The 17,030-nt window shown below is 41.1% G+C and overlaps 1 protein-coding gene and 1 pseudogene across 1 annotated transcript in view; one reads left to right on the forward strand and one right to left on the reverse strand.

The window, feature by feature from the left end:
* Positions 1-17,030, forward strand: part of CNTNAP5 (contactin associated protein family member 5) — a gene marked incomplete at its 5' end in the record, with an annotated part of 853,982 nt that overhangs the window by 692,882 nt on the left and 144,070 nt on the right. The gene's annotated exons all lie outside the window — the stretch shown is intronic.
* LOC105756961 (elongation factor 1-alpha 1 pseudogene) lies at positions 12,939-14,184 on the reverse strand (annotated as a pseudogene).

The following is a 17,030-nucleotide window of genomic DNA, read 5'->3' on the forward strand; positions in this document are numbered from 1 at the left end:
CTAGATAGAAGAGAGAGTGTCAGTTGCCTCAAATTTATCAAGCAGTCTAACTGGAAGATAGATTTGGGCTGAATTTCAGAACGAATCTTCCAGAAATTTGGGGATTATAATGAAATAAGATACATTGAGTGGTAGTGAATTCCTTGCCATTGGAGTTGTTTGAATGATAATTAAAAGAAATATATGTTGGAGAACCCATGATGAAAATTCCAACAGTGAGTGAGAGGTTGAGAAAAATCACTTCTAGTTCCTTGCAATCTTAGATTTGGGATTCTTTATTCATTTTTGTGTACACTTACATTAATATTTCTTTATGTTAGGACTTTATTTTCGTACTCTTTAATGCTGCTATGAGGAATTAAAGATTGATGACCTTACAGCTTGTCCCCACCGTGTTCATGCTATTAAGCCACTGACCTAACTGCCAGTAAATAATATGGGGTGGGGGCATTGCATTATAAAGAGCTGGGAATATTTGTAACTTGGTTTTGCTACATGTCAGTGGAGAAAAAAATACTAATGGAAATTAAAATCACTTAATGATTGAACAAAGACCAGGAAGTGAATATTCTGAAGAGTTAATAGGGAAAGGCTTTCTCTGAAGGAGTTTTTATAACTGAGATGGATGCACATTATCTTTGAGATGGAGTTAGGAGTCTTCTATTAACCCAGATTCTTTCATCTTTTCTTTTTTTTTAATTTAAAAATCTGGAGGAAATTATAATGAGAGGGAAATGAGGAGTCCTTTTTGTTCTTCTCAGGAGAATAGGAATACCTTCAGTCACGCCATATAAAATGACTGCAATTTCAGCACTCCAAGTTACAAAGCCAGGGTGTGGGACGTGGTGGATGAACTGTACAAACACTGAATACGATCGTCGACTTGCAAGTGTGTTGATTGCCCAGGCCAGAGGAGAGAAGACTCCAGAGCAAAGTGATTCAAAGCCATGCTCACAAGTCTCTTCCTGGCACATTTGGAGTTCTTCCTTGCCCTTTATCATTATTTTTGAAATTTCTCCAACTAGAGAATTATTCAAGTTAGGATGCTATCTTTTTTCTTGAAGATTTTTATTTCGGGGAGGGAAGATCTGAGGTAGAAAGGCAGGCATTTTGAGGTCAAGGAGCTCTTAGGAAGAGGGAGACACTTGCGGTGTATAGCCTGGGGCTTTGGACCAAAGGCCACTTCTCCAAGACTTGGCAATCTGAGGAGAAGGCATTTAAGGAGAAGAAGGTCTAGAGAAGGATATGAGAATGTTCTAAAGATATTTGTAACCTTCACAGGATTGTACTGAGTGCTGGCACTGCCTTCTCCACAGTATCAAGTAGTTTCCTTTCAAAGTTGTCCTATAACAAACATTCATGGAGCCCCTATCATGTGGCAGGTACTATTTCATGTACTGGAGAGATACAGGTGGACAGGACAATGTTCTCTCTTTAAGGAATGTCATCTGAGGACAGACAACCTGTAAACCAGTTTCTATCAAGTTGATTCCGACTCAGAGTGACCCTATGTGTCAGAGTAAAACTGTGTAACGTAGGGATTTTTTTTTTCATGAAAATATGCACAGCAAAACATACACCATTTCAACAATATCTACATGTACAGTCAGTGACACTGATTACATTCTTCAACCATTCTCGCTATCCTTTTCCAAATTATTTCACTATCATTAACTTAAACTCACTGCCCCCTAACCTTCTCACCCGAACTTTTGAGTTACTGTTGCCAGTCTGATCTCACACAGATAACTCTTTAAAAGGGGACGATGCTCAAGGCAGACATACTTTACTAATTATGCTAAATTTTTGTTTGCTTCAAGGAGCCCTGGTTGCACAGTGGTTAAGCCCTCAACTACTAGCTGAAAGTTTAGTGGTTGGAATCCACCAACCCCTCTGTGGGAGAAACATATGTCAGTCCGCTTCTGTAAAAAATTATAAGCTTGGAAATTTTGAGGGGAAGTTCCACTCTGTCCTATAGGGTTGCTATGAGTCAGAATCGACTCGATGACAACAGCTTTGGTTTTGATTTATTATTTGCCTCAAAGAAGTCTTCAGGGTATAGTTTTGGTTAAAGGTTTAAAGTTTAATATTATCTCAGAACAATAGTTTCAGTGGTTCATCCAGCTTCAAAGGCTACGGAAAGACTGGATTGCATCAAGAATTTGAAATTCTATTCTGCATATTCCCCCATTTTTTAAAATTGTACTTTAGATGAAGGTTTACGGAACAAATAGTTTCTCATTAAACAGTCAGTATACATATTGTTTTATGACATTGGTTAACAATCCCATGACATGTCAACACTCTCCCTTCTCGACCTTGGAGGACCCTTCTTTTGGTGAAAATGTACACAGCCAAAGTTACACCATTTCAAAAGTTTCTACATGTACAATTCAGTGACATTGATTACATTCTTCCATTTGTGCTGCTATTCTCACTATCCTTTTCCAAATTGTTCCATCACCATTATCTTCAACTTACTACCCCCTAGGCTTCCCATCAAAGCTTTTGAGTTGCTGTTGTCAATTTGATCTCACATAGATAATTCTTTTTTTTTTTTTTTGTACCTTAGATGAAGGTTTGCAGAACAAATAGTTTCTCATTAAACAGTCAGTACACATATTGCCCTATGACAATGGTTAACAACCCCATGACATGTCAACACTGTCCCATCACAACTTTGGATTCCTTATCACCAGCTTTCCTGTCCCCTCCTGCCTTCTAGTCCTTGTCCCTGGACTGTTGTGCCTCATTAGTTCCATTTTGTTTTATGAGTCTGTACAATCCCTGGCTGAATGGTGAACTTCGGGAGTGACTTCACTGCTGAGCTAAAACGGTGTCCGGGGGCCATACTCTCAGGTTTCTCCAGTCATCAGGCCAGTAAATCTAGTCCTTTTTTTTTTTTTTTTTGTGAATTAGAATTTTTTTCTACATCCTTTTCCAGCTCTGTCCAGGACCCTCTATTGCGATCCCAGTCAGAGCAGTCAGTGGTGGTAGCCGGGCACCATCTCACTGTACTGGACTCAGTCTGGTGGAGGCCATGGTAGCTGTGGTCCATTAGTCCGTTGGACTGATCTTTTCCTTGTATCTTGTTCTCTTCATTCTCCCTTGCTCCTGAAGGGGTGAGACCAGTGGAGTATCGTAGATGGCTGCTCACAGGCTTTTAAGACCCCAGATGCTACTCACCAAGGTAGAATGTAGAACATTGTCTTTATAAACTGTGTTATGCCAATTGAGCTAGATGTTCCCTGAGACCATGGTCCCCACAGCCCTCCGCCCAACAATTCAGTCCCTCAAGGAGTTTGGAAGCATCTATGGAGCTTCCATGACCTTTATTTGTACAAGTTGTGCTGGCTTCCCCAGTATTGTGTACTGTCTTACCCTTCACCAAAGTTACCACTTATCTATTGTCTATTTAGTTCCCCACCACCACCCCTCCCAACCCTCGTAACCAACAAAGATTGTTTGTTTTTGTGTGTAAACTTTTTCATGAGTTTTTACAGTGGAGGTCTCATACAATATTTGTCTTTTTGTGATTGACTTATTTCACTCAGCATAATGTCCTCCAGTTCCATCCATGTTATAAGATGCATCACAGATTCATCATTGTTTTTTATCGTTGCATAATACTCCGTTGTGTGTATGTATCATTGTTTATCCATTCATCTGTTGATGGGCATCTAGGTTGTTTACATCTTTTTGTTATTGTGAACAGCGCTGCAGTGAATATGCATGTGCATATTTCTATTTGTGTGACAGCTCTTATTTCTCTAGGATATATTCCTGGGAATGGGATTGCATTTTGTAGTCTTTTTTTTTTTTTTTTTTTTTTTGTGGTGCTGATGTTTTCTTTGTTCCTCTTATGCTCCTGTGTTGAGTTCCTTTTGTTTGTGGATTTTTTTTTTTCATTTATTTGATTTTGTAGGTTTTGTTTTTACTGAGACTTTATTTTTTTTTTTCTTTATTTTGATGAGTAGATTAGTTAACTTTCTTTGTGGTTACCTTGAAATTTACCCTTATCTTACTAGATTTGAACCAATCTATTATTGGTATCACCTTGCCTTCCTCTCCATTAGGAAGTTCTATACTTACACCATTTATTCTCTCTTTTATTGTTCTGATGCTATTGTCATTTACAGATTAACCTCTCTAGTTCCCTGTTTTAATTTTTTTGGTTTTGCATAGTCCTTAAAAGTTCATTTCCTAGGTTGGTATCTGGCTAGTACAATCCTGTGTCCTATATTCAGCCTGTGGTCTGATGTTGTTTGTTCTCATATTGAAGGACTCCCTTTAATAAGTCTTGTAAGTTTGGTTTGGTTTTTACATAGTCCCTTTATTTGTGTTTATCTGGAAATGACCTAATTATACCATCATATTTGAACAAGAGTTTTGCAGGATATATTATTCTTGGCTGGCAATGTTTTTCTTTCAAGACTTTATACATGTCATCCCATTGCCTTCTTGCCTGCATGGTTTCTGTCGAATAAACCGAGCTTAGTCTTATTGCTTCTCCTCTGTATATGACTTTTTCTTTTTCTTGAGCTGCTCTCAAGATTCTTTGATTTTAGTGAGTGTGATTATGATATGCCTTGGTGATTTTCTTTTGGGGTCTATTTTATATGGGGTGTGTTGAGCTTCTTGGATGATAAGCTTTTCATCTTTCATGATATTGGGGATGTTTTCTGTCAGCAATTCTTCAGTGATCCTCTCTGTGTTTTCTGCTTTCTCCCCGTATTCTGCAACTCCAATCACTCACAGATTTTTGCTTTTGATTGTATCCCACATAATTCTCAGGGTTTCCTCATTTTTCTTCATTCTTTTTTTTGATTTTTCCTCACAGTTGTAGTCAAGTGTTTGTCTTCAATTTCGCTGATCCTATCTTCCATTGTTTCAAACCTGCTCCTCAGCCCTGCTATGACACCGTCCATTTCTAAAATCTTGTTGTTTATCTTTTGGATTTCTAATTGTTGTTTTTGTATGATTTCTAGTTGTGAATTTATTTTAGTATTTTTTTCTTGTATTATTTTCTTGAATTCTTCCTTTTTTTGGTCTGTATTTTCCATGAATTTGTCTGCCTTTTCCATGAATTTGCCTATTTTTTCCTCATTTTTGTCTGCTTTTTGCTTCAACTCCTGGATAGTTCTGGATTTTAGAGATTTGAATCATTTAGGTCTAGTGCCTTTTCTTCTACTGGAAGGTTATCTGCTGTTTTATTTTGGATGCCTCCTGGAACCATCCTGTCCTGCCTTTGTAAATGTTTTGATACTGTCTGCTCTCTTTGGGGCATTCAGTGGTTATTTTCCTCGTTTACTGATTGTAGATTTGTTTATTTCATCCTGTTTTTTGTTTTATTTGGTTATGTCTGAGCAAGCAGGCTGTGCATTCTTTGTTGTTTGCTCATCTGTAGGTATGGTACTTTTCACCTCCTTCTCCAATGGGCAGGATCAGTCACTCAGGTATGGTACAGCAGGGCAGGGCCAGCTGAAGGGGAGTTTCTGGGATGCATTGTTTGTGGCACATACCAGGGCTGACAGTGCGGGCTGGGAATCAGTGCAGGGCAGGTTCCAGTAGGCCATGCATGTACTGCTTGGGAGTGTGATGTTCAGTGCATGGTGCAGGTAGGCAGGAAGGAGGGGGTAGATTGTGATGTGTGGAGCTAAGATGAGTATGGGTAAGAGGAGAGAGAGGAGACTGGAACAGGAGCCAAAAAACATACACACAGACAAAAAAGAGTGCTAAGGGAGCTTGCTATTCGAGTGGAGAGATGAGAGACTGAGAAATGGGGAAAAACAAAAAATAAAAAAAAAAAGGGTAAAAGAAAAAATGGGTATATCGAGAAAGTGGAAATGAAGAAAGACCAAAAGGGAATAAGAGAGAAAAGAAAACAAAACAAAGGAAAGAAAACCAAAACCAAAAAAAAAGAAGAAGAAATGCCCCAGGGATGTCCCTGTGCATCTGCGCAGAGTAAGGGAGTAGCTTCCAAGCTGCATGGTACTGCCCAGCTAATACCCAAGCCGAGAAAAGAAAAAGAAAACAAATAAATCAAAACAGAACAAATCAGAGCAAAGAAACAAAAAAGCCCTGGGTGTCCCACCAGCATGGCAGCATGGGCTGAGAAGCAGTTTCACAGTCGAATGGTGTTTTGCAGCCTTTCAGGAAGAAGCGAAGATGGCACATGGAGCCAGGTATTTGAGAGAAAGGAGGGGGAGGTGGTGAGAGGTAAGGAGGAAATCTAAAGAAGCAGAAAAAAGAAACACCAGCAGCCAACAAAAGGCACTCAGGGAGCTGACCAGTGTGGGCAGGTGGAATCCAAGCAGCACTGGGGTGAAACTGATGCTTCCTGGCCAAGAGACTGTGGCTGCAGGAAGCAGAGGCAGCTAAGGGGGGATGAAGAAGTGTGGGGGGGTGGGAAAGTCTATATCGCTGATAACCGGTTGTTCTGTCTCCTGCTGGAAGCTCCGTGAAGCTGCTTTCTTGCACCCCCTGTTTGCTGATCTCAGATAGGAGTCCAAGATGGCAGATCCATGCTGCAGTAGCTGATAGGGGACCTCTGCATGTATCTCTCCTTGCTCCCTGTTCTCGCTCAGTTTCCTATTCCATTCGGTGCTTGGCTGAGTTCTTTATCTCTTCATTTGATGCTTAGGGTTTCGGGATTGACATGTGACTCTGTTTGACTTAGTTTTTCTGATCTTTGCTGTGGAGGGACAGCGTGGTGCTTCTGACTATAGTGCCATGTTGCCTGCAAGTCCATATTCACTTTTTTGATCAAGATCCTTCTATAGAATCTTGATCAAAATGTTCAGTAATGGTAGCTGGTCACCATCCAGTTCTTTTGGTCTCATAGCAAAAGAGGCAGTTGTTGAAAAAGGCAACCAGACACACATTCCATTTCCTCCTCTGATTCCTGACTTTCCTTCTTCCTCTGCTGCTCTGGGTGAATGGAGACCAGCTATAACGTGGGTGGTTGTTCGGTGACATTTAAGACACCAAGAACTACACTATAAACTAGGAAGTAGAACAGAAGCACTGAAGAACAGTATTAGGCCAATCGATTGGGATGTCTTATGAAACCATGACCCAAAACCTGCAAACCAAAACAGATCCCGGGAGGTATTTGGTTGTGCATAAGCAACATCAGCAGGTGCTCCTTTTTTTTTTTTTTTTGGTTGATGTTTCAGAAGTAGATCACTAGGCCTTTCTTCCTAGATGCCTCTGAGTGGACCCAAACCTCTAACTTTTTGGTTATCAGCCAAGCTTATTAATCTTTTGCATCACCCATTGGCTCCCTAGTGACAAGCACATAAACAAAACAGTGCAACAATGTGCCAGATATGCTAGGATAGAAACCTGTTCTGGATAGAGTTGCGCAAAAAGGAAAGAGTGACCACTTCTACTTAGTTGGGGACAGGTGTCAGGAAAGCCTTCACAGAGAGAGTGGCAACTGACTTGGATCATGAAAAATAAGTGCATATTCTCCAGGCAGACATTACATATTTAAAAAAAAAAAGAAAAAAGTTTCTTCGATTGTTTCTTGTTTTCTCCATTTTAGTCCCATTGCATATGAAATATGTTTATTCCCCAATCAATTCCCTGTCCAACTCCTTTATCATGTGTCGTTTTTTGCTCCTTGATGGCAGAAATAAAGAGTCAAAATAGAATATGTGCTAATTCTAAGGCCTTCAATTTAAGATCAACCATTTAGGTACAAAATCGAAACTGAGCTCCCAGGTTACTTTCCCATGACAATAGTTCAGAGCACTTCCTACATGAAGGGGTTTGTCTGTCTTTGCTTCAGCATTTCCTTTTTATCAGTCTTTTCTTTTTTTCTTTTAACATATACATTCATAAGATGCACTGTCTGCATTTGTGATTGCACACACCTTGCAGGGAATAATGATGAACTGCTACACTTTTATTCCAAGCAAACTGACTCAAGGGAGGTAGGGATAAGGAGGAATCCAGAGAGGGAGCATATTCAAAGTAAAAAATTCAACAACCTCTTGCCATGGCTGGGCTGATATTAGAACACCACCACCACCACCATTGCCTTTTTCTTGCTGAGGCTCTTCAAAGTTGAATGCTGCCTGCTTCCACCCCTTCCCTGACACCAGTGTGTGCTCCGGCTCCTGCAAACAGCAGTTCTGATAAAAAGCTGAGAAGGCTGGTTGCCTTGGCCTTCCTACGCCCTATCTACTTCAGTCTCAGGGCTTGTGTCAAGCAACACTTTGCTGGTTTTGAATTTTAAATCCCCAAAAGTCTTTTGATATTTCCCAGACTTTTGGCTAGTTCATTCTGTACATTTCTGGGCATTCTGATCATCTTTTGTAGTCTGGGGTTGCAGCCATCATTCATTTCACAATAATGTGGTCATGACCCTCTGTAACCTCCAGCAGCCGATAAAGAGTCCTTCCTTGTCACTTCTCCCTCATAGAGGAAGGACAGGGCAGGGATAAATGACCTCTCCAGCATCACACAATTAATCTTGGGTGCCAGGGGTGGGCCTGAGTGGGAGAAATAAGGCACAATGAGTAGAGCTGTGTCTTAGTTACTGTCTTAGTCACCTAGTGCTGCTATAACAGAAATGCCACAAGTGGATAGCTTTAACAAACAAAAATTTATTATTTCACAGTCTAGTAGGCTAGAAGTCTGAATTCAGGGTGCCAGTTCCAAGGGAAGGCTTTCTCTTTCAGCTCTGGGGGAAGGTCCTTGTCATCGATCTTCTCCTGGTCTAGGAGATTTTCAGCTCAGGAACCCCAGATCCAAAGGTTGTGCTTGGTTCCGGCTCTTTTTTATTGGTGGTAAGAGTTTCCCCCTCTCTGCTCGCTTCTCTCTCCTTTTGTCTCTTGTAAGACAAAAGGTGGTACAGGCCACACCCCAGGGAAACTCCCTTTACATTGTATCAGGGATGTGACCTGGGCAAGGATGTTGCATCCCACCCTAATCCTCTGTAACATAACCTAGTCTTGCCTCATTAACCACAGGCAGGTATTAGGATTTACAACACATAGGAAAAATAACATCAAATCACAAAATGGAAGACAATCACACAATACTGGGAATCATGACCTAGCCAAGTTGACACACACTTTGGGGGACACAATTCAATCCATGGCAGTTACCTAGTGCTGCTGTAACAGAAGTGGCACAAGCGGGGGGCCTTAAAGAACAGACATTTATTTTCTCACACTTCAGGAGGCTAGAAGTCCAAATTCAGAGCATGGCCCTATGGGGAGGTCCCTCCTTGTCTATTTCAGCTTCTAGTAGCTGCCAGCAAACTTTGGTTTTCCTGGCGATATAGATGCATCTGTCTCCATTGTCTGTCTTCCTCTTCCCTCTGTGTCTCCATGTTTATTCTGGTCTTTTTATAATTCAGGAGTGATTAGGCTTAGGATCCACCCAATTCTGGTCTGACTTTATTAACATAAAAGAAAACACCTATTTCCAAACAGGATCACTGTAAAAATGGCATGGCAGAGGCATCTGACCCCCTTTAACCTCACAAGGGAGAAAGATAATCAAGATCAACAGCCCAAGGCTGATTTCTATGAGGCGGAGGTTAGACTTACCTTCTCTCACCAGCCCTTTTTACCAATTCTGACACCATCTGTACCTCGCACGGCATACTCTGCTTCTCTACATAGTTCTATAATCAACTGCAATGGCCACAAGGAACTCACAGACACTACACACGATTACAGGGTTTAGTAGGGAAGTAACAGGTTACAATTCAGGTTCAGGAATGCTCAGGATACAGTTCTTCAATCAAGACAGCCTCTTCTCAGCTGTGCCCACAGGTACTCCTCTCTCTAGCCCCTTGGCCTCTTTCTTCCCTGCTTGGGCAAGTGTTACAAAGCTCTTTTAGCTCTGCTGATAAGTGCCCAGAGGCACCCTACTCCCTAGTAAGCCTCAGTCCGAAGGCTCTCAGTTCTAGTTCTTTGAGTTGGCAAACTTAGCTCCACCAAATGCCTGGAGGCACCCTACTCTGCCAGCAAGCCTCCTAACCAAAGTGCTTAGCCTTCTCGCTCCAAAGGCTGGGAAGCCCACCATGCCATCTGTCTCCTGTTGGTCTTCTGTGGTCTCCTTCAGTCTCCTGGTTCTGTTGCTGCCATTTCTCTGCTGCTGCTTCTGGCTGCCTCAAGTGTTACAGATCTCCTTCTCTGTCTTCTGTGTTACAGCTCCTACTCTCTCTCAGTGTCTTCTTTTAAGCCTAGCAGGATGGCAAAACTGACCAATCCCCTTGTTAGGGTTTCACACACCTCATTTTTGTAGTTCTACCTAGTCATTCGGTGGGTGTTACAACGACTGTGGCTAGAAGGGCCATATTAAGTAATTAGCTGCACTGCAATCATATACGCAAATACAAGGGCCAGAAATTTAACGCATATTTTGGCAGACATATTTAATATAAAGCAGACTAGATCCGGGTAATCTTTCTGTTTTCTCTTCTCCTAGCTTGATGGGTGCCTTATTTTATGATGTGGCCATAAGTCACTGAAGATAAAATGAGATCATGCAAGTAAGTCGCTGTGCTTTGTAGCCTGTAAAACACAAAACACATTTTATTCTATTGTTGATAATAACAATAATGTGAATTATCTGCATACCTGTGTTTTCTGAGCATGACTCTGCAGTCCAGGGGTCAAGACATTTAGAATTAAAATTTAATACTAGGGGAATTGAAAACTGCCCCATGCCTGGAGGCAGAGCTCTTCATAGTGGGGAACATACCGTGAGGAAGGACAAAGATTAGGCTCAGGTGTCCACCCTGGCATGTTGGCTAGCTGGCACTAGGAACAGGAAGCAGACTTTGATCCACAAAAGCATGAAAATGAATACATTTAAGAATCACCTTTCTCAAATGCCCTCTGACACAGGTCTTACAGGAATTTATCCGAAGTTTATTAAAAAGACAGAGAGAGAGAGGGAGAGACAGAGAGCAATAAACACTGAGACAACAGGCAGGGTACCTGAGTGGAACTAATGAAGAGCTCTGGTCACGACAAGGCCAGGCTTTGCAAGACACAGGAGAAAGGAATAATCAAGTTCTGGGGAAACTGTCCACCTCAACCTCAACTTCTCTGGCTGTGGGGCTAGCTGGGCAGCATGAGTCAGCATCAAGGAAAACCAAACCAGGGAGAGCTGCAACTGCTGTTAATTCTCCAAGCCCCCGGGCACAAAGCTAGTATAGAAATCAGAGGCTGCTATGATAATAAGGCTAATAGAAATAACAAAATAAATAAATAAAAGCTCTAAAACTATCTATTTAATACCTACCATGTGCTAGATGTTGTCCTATGTGCTCATAACACAATTGGATATGGCTGATTCTTGACAGTAGGCATCATATACTACTCCTCTTTTTAAGTTAGCATCTGGCAGAGTGCCTAGCATGTAGCTGGCCAAAGAGTATTCTTGGACTGAGTTACATATATTTTAGAATCTAGTAGGAGAAACAGGTATATACCGAGTAAGTGTGGGAAAGCCTCACAGATACAATGAGAAATATTTATAGCAGTACAGCATGGGTGCAGGGCGGAGAAGGGACAGTTCCTCTTGGGGCATCACAAAAGATTCTTAATTAATATTAAAAAAAAAAAAAAAAAAACAGTTGCCATTGAGTTGATTCCAACTCACGGTGACCCCATATATGTCAGGGTAGAACTGTGCTCTGTAGAGTTCTTAATGACTTTTTTCAGAAGTAGATCGCCAAGTCTTTCTTCCAAGGTGCCTCTGGGGGTACTCGAACCTCCAGACTTTTAGTTAGCAGAAAAGCACCATAAACGTTTGCCCCATCCAGGGATTCCGTAGTGAAGATTGTCAGTAACATGAATTATATGAATTGCATTACTAGTTTGAGTGATAGTTCTTAGGGTATTCTTTCTAACATTTCATTCTGTCCTCTGTGTCCTGTGTGGCAGAGACAGGGGTGGTTTGGACAGTGGGTCTCAGTGGAAGTAACATTCTGTGACTTTATTTTCTGAGTGCCTTCTGGGTCTTCTCGCTTTGTGCATTCCTAGTTTAAACAGTTCTTCAGACATTTTCCAAGAAATGAGCAACTGTTTAATTTTGCAATGAGGCTGTTTGCTTTCAGCTGCAGCGCGAGAATTATTTTCTGTTCTTATGATGCTTCATTGTTTGTAAAAAGAGAACTAAAGGGCACACTGTGCTTTGGTTTCTTCATCTGTAAATTTGGGATAATTGTTTAGGTCAAGGGTTTCCCAGCGGTGCTGTTGGGAATTAATGAGATTCCGTTTGTAAAGGGTTCAGAAGAGTCTGCCGAAAGATGTGGGATAAAATACAAAGAGGGGTTGTTGCAAAACCGACCAAAGTGCTGGCTGGATACTGAGACACCCTGATTTTTTTTCCTTTTAAGCTAGGAGTGGAGAGAAATGGGGTTTGGATGTTTTGCTTTTGGACTAGAACTCTAATTAGAGGCTTAAGGATTAGGAGAGTAGTTGGAATCTGTGTGAAGAAAGCTTTTCTCAGAGAAAAGACATGTTTTCATTCTTCTTACAGCACTTGACCTGTAAATACTTACATCTTAAGATGTGAAACCAAGTCAGCAGGAAGCCCAAACTTGGGGCTTGTTCAGCTCTCTGTGAGGTTAATTACCTTTTGTGCAGCAAGGATAGGCCTGGAATTATTTCTTTTTTTTTTTTTTTTTCTCATTAAACTTTGAGTCTTAAAATCTTGTAACAGATTTTTGATCAAATTGTTTCCATTTAAAAAGTACAATTTTAAAAACTAATAACTTAAAACTGCCACAGACAGAAAGAAACAAATTGTCCACAAAACATTCTTTTCCTTCAGATGGTTTTACGACACTTTGTTATCATTAGCCCATCTTCTACTATTAAATGGCCAATGGAGATAAACAGTCCTGAGATAATTCTTCCAACACTGATTAAGACTAGGGTGGCAGGTGTTATTCATAGTACTCATTTAGGCTTTTGAGCTTTCTGAGCAGACTTGGTGAGCTTGCCAGCTCCAGCAGACTTTTCGTCCACTGCCTAGATGACACCCACAGCAACTGTCTGTCTCATATTGTGAACAGCAAAACGACCCAGAGGAGGATAGTCAGAGAAGCTCTCAACACACATGGGCTTGCCAGGAACCATGTCAATGATGGCAGCATCACCGGACTTCAAAAATTTGGGACCACCCTCCAGCTTCTTACCGGAACCACAATCAGTCTTCTCTTTGAGCTCAGCAAACTCGCAAGCAATGTGAGCTGTGTGACAATCCAGCACAGGTGCATAGCCAGCACTGGGTGATTCAGGATGATCACCTGAGTAGTGACACCAGCTGCTTCATTGGTGGGTCATTTTTGCTGTCACCAACCACACTGCCACGAGGAACATCTCTGACAGAAACATTCTTGACATTGAAGCCTATGTTGTCCCCAGGTAGAGCTTTGCTCAAAGCTTCATGGTGCATTTCGGTAGAATTTACTTCTGTGGTGAAGTCGACTGGAGCAAAGGTGACCACCATGCCTAGCTTGAGAACACCAGTTTCCACTCTGCCCACAGGGACGGTGCCAATACCACCAATTTTATAGACATCCTGGAGAGGCAGGTTCAGGGCCTTGTCAGCTGGACACGTTGGTGGCAGGATGCAATCCAGAGCTTCACACAGCATGGTCCCGCTGGTATTGCCATCCTTACGAGTGACTCGTCTTTTGAACTAAGGCATGTTAGCACTTGGCTACAGCAGGTTGTCATCATTCCAACCAGAAATTGGCAGAAATGCTACTGTGTCAGGGTTGTAGCCAATTTTCTTAAAGTAGGTGCTGACTTCCTTAACAATTTTCTCATACCTCTTCTGGCTGTAGGGTGGCTCAGTGGAATCCATTTTGTTAACACCAACAATTAGTTGTTTCACACCCAGTGAGTAAGCCAGAAGGGTATGCTCATGGGTCTGCCCATTCTTGAAGATACCAGCTTCAAATTCACCAACACCAGCAGCAAAAATCAGGAGAGCATAGTCAGCCTGTGATGGTCCTGTAATCATGTTTTTGATAAAGTCTCTGTGTCCTGGGGCATCAATGATAGTCATGTAGTACTTGCTGGTCTCAAATTTCCATAGGGAGATATCAGTGGTGATGCCTTGCACACATTTAGTTTTCAGTTTATCCAAGACCCAGGCATACTTGAAGGCACCCTTTCCCATCTCAGCAGCTTCCTTCTGAAATTTTTTGATGGTTCTTTTTTGATCCCACCACATTTGTAGGTCAGGTGACCAGTAGTGGTGTACTTGCCCAAATCTACATGTCCGATGACAACAATGTTGATAAGGGTCTTTCCATTCCCATTGTGGCTTAGATTTTGCCATAGTTTTCACCAACACTTGTGTTCTGATGGCAAAACCTTTGGAAAATGCTCATTATTTCTTTTAATTCAAAGTTATTGAAGATACATTTTGACTTTAATAAGTATTTTGGCCATTTGATGTTTAGAAATGAGGGCTCTGAAAATTGGATCCCCTATTCTAATGCTCAAGTGGAGAGATGGTGAATAGTCTTTCACCCTAAGAGTCCAGTTCAAATTCCTACCACTACTCACACGAAACATTTTTCATCTCCCCAGGCAGAAAATAGTTAATAAGAGAGAACAAGTATGTACTCAATATGTACTGAGATGCTGTGTTAGCGCTCTGCATACACTAATTCATTTAATCCTCACACTGTGACTGTGAATTTGGTACTAATATTTCCTCATTTTACATGCACAGACAGGTTAAATGACTTGTCCAAGAAGACACAGCAAGGTGGAGCTGGAAATCAAATCCTGTTCCTCTCCCGTTTTGAACTGTAAACTATTCTACTCCATCCTCGGACCTCTCATTGTGCTGTCTGTACTTCTCTCATGGAACCTGCCTTTTTCTCCCTGGGGTTTGGTTTTGCTTTCACCTAGGTTATATGCTCTGTCAGTAGTGTAGTGTTTACTTCCTGCAGCCCCCCACCATGCATTGCTTTGTTGTTGTTAGTTGCCTTCAAGGCACCTCCGACTCATGTTGACCTTATGTATAACAGAAAAAAAGACTGCCTGATTCTGTGCCATCTTCATGATTGTTAGTATATTTGAGTCCATTTCTGCAGCCATTGTGTCAATTTATCTCATGGACGGTTTCCCTCATTCTCGCTGACTGTCTACCACACATGATGTTCTTTGCTAGCAATTGGTCTTTCCTGATGACAAGTCCAAAGTAAGCAAGCCAAAGTCTTGCCATTCTCACTTCTAAGGAACATTCTGGTTGTATTTCTTCTAAGACTGATTTGTTTGTTCTTCCGACTGTCCGTGGTATATTCCATATTCTTCGCCAACACCACAATTAGAATGTGTCAATTCTTCTGTCTTCTTATTTCACTGTCCTGCTTTCTCGTGCATATGAGGCAATGGAAAAGACAATGGCTTAGGTCAGTTGCACTTTAGTCATCAAAGTGATAATTTTGCTTTTTAAACCTTTAAAGATGTCTTTTGCAATAGGTTTGCCAAATGCAATTCGTCGTTTGGTTTCTTGACTGCTGCTTCCATGACATTGATTGTTGATCCAGGTAGAAGGAAATCATTGAAAGTTTCACTTTTTTCTGCATTTATCATGATGTTGATTATGGGTCCAGTTGTAAAGATTTTCATTTCTTCACGTTCAGGCATAATCCATATTGAAGGCTGTAGTCGTCAAGTCGTATTCATTTTTGGCAAGTAAGGTTGTGTCATCTGCATATCACAGGTTGTTAATGAGTCTTCCTCCAATCCTGATGCCACGTTCTTCTTCATATACTCCAGCTTTTCAGATTATTTGTTCAGCATACAAATTGAATAAGTAAGATGAAAGGATATAGCCCTGTCACTCACCTTTTCCAATTCTGAACCATGCACTGTCCCTTCGTTCTGTTTGAGCGACTGCCTCTTAATCCATGTACAGGTTCTGCGTGAGCACATTTAAGTGTTCTGGAATTCTAACTGTTTGTAATGTTACCCATAACGTGTAATGATCCACACCGTTGAATGCCTTCACATCGTTGATAATACACACGTGCCTTGCTTACATACTTCATGTAAAAAATGGGCTAGACTAAAGGATGGGGTGGCAGATGGAGGAGAAGCAACATATAAGGAGTAACTAAATCCCACTGGAATATTTAGAAATATATTGCCAACAAAAGAGAATGACACACATTTCCTTATAGTTGGCAAATTGCACTTTGGTGCATGCTGAAGCACACAGAACTATCAACTAACCACTTGGCACATCTTTATATATATATTCCTTATCAATGCCAATTTCTGTGATGCAAGGTGCATGGTATAGTTAGAGTCACCAGCTCTGAGACTAGCCAGCTCCATTGGGTGGTTACATTCAATTGAAATTTTGAAATAGAATAGTGCATGGGGGGTGCTACTTTCTCAGAATAAGTAATTAAAAACATGTATATTAAAATGGCTCAGAAGAATTTTTTTGGTTAAGAAAAATCATGTATATTGAATGAACATTCTTATTTTAATGTAGAGAATGAATGCACAAACTTGTCTTTTCTTCAACTCCTTCAAAGTAACAGTAAAACAATTTAACTTTTTGTTTTAAATATAGGAATTCAAAGAGACAAAAAGAAAAGAAGAGAGATTAGGGTGGGTGAAAAATATCAATATATTTGAAAATTGGACACCTGATGGAGGAGGAAAACTGTGTCTGACTAGTCTGTACCAAAGACGTGCTAATGGAAGGCTGGTGACTTCTTACCTTGCCCGTCCTAGGAGAGGCTCAGAGCTGGTTGTATGCCATAGAGGCTATGCTGATGCACAAAGGCTGGGAGGAATTGGGTGAAGTTTGCACAAGGAGCTAGTTTACCTAAGGCCCACTCTTTGTAAATAAGTGCCTTTCCACCTCTACCCAGGAGAACAGAGGCTTATCTTCTATCCGATAGAAATTGAACCAAAGAGTATCCAAAGCTCAGGGTAAGGTTGATAGATGCAGCTAAAGGTGAAAATGAAGTGACATTCTTCTTACTGAGCTGTGGAACTCCTAGTCTT

Source organism: Trichechus manatus, unplaced genomic scaffold, assembly GCF_000243295.1.
Source record: "Trichechus manatus latirostris isolate Lorelei unplaced genomic scaffold, TriManLat1.0 scaffold00303, whole genome shotgun sequence".
Lineage (NCBI taxonomy): Eukaryota > Metazoa > Chordata > Mammalia > Sirenia > Trichechidae > Trichechus > Trichechus manatus.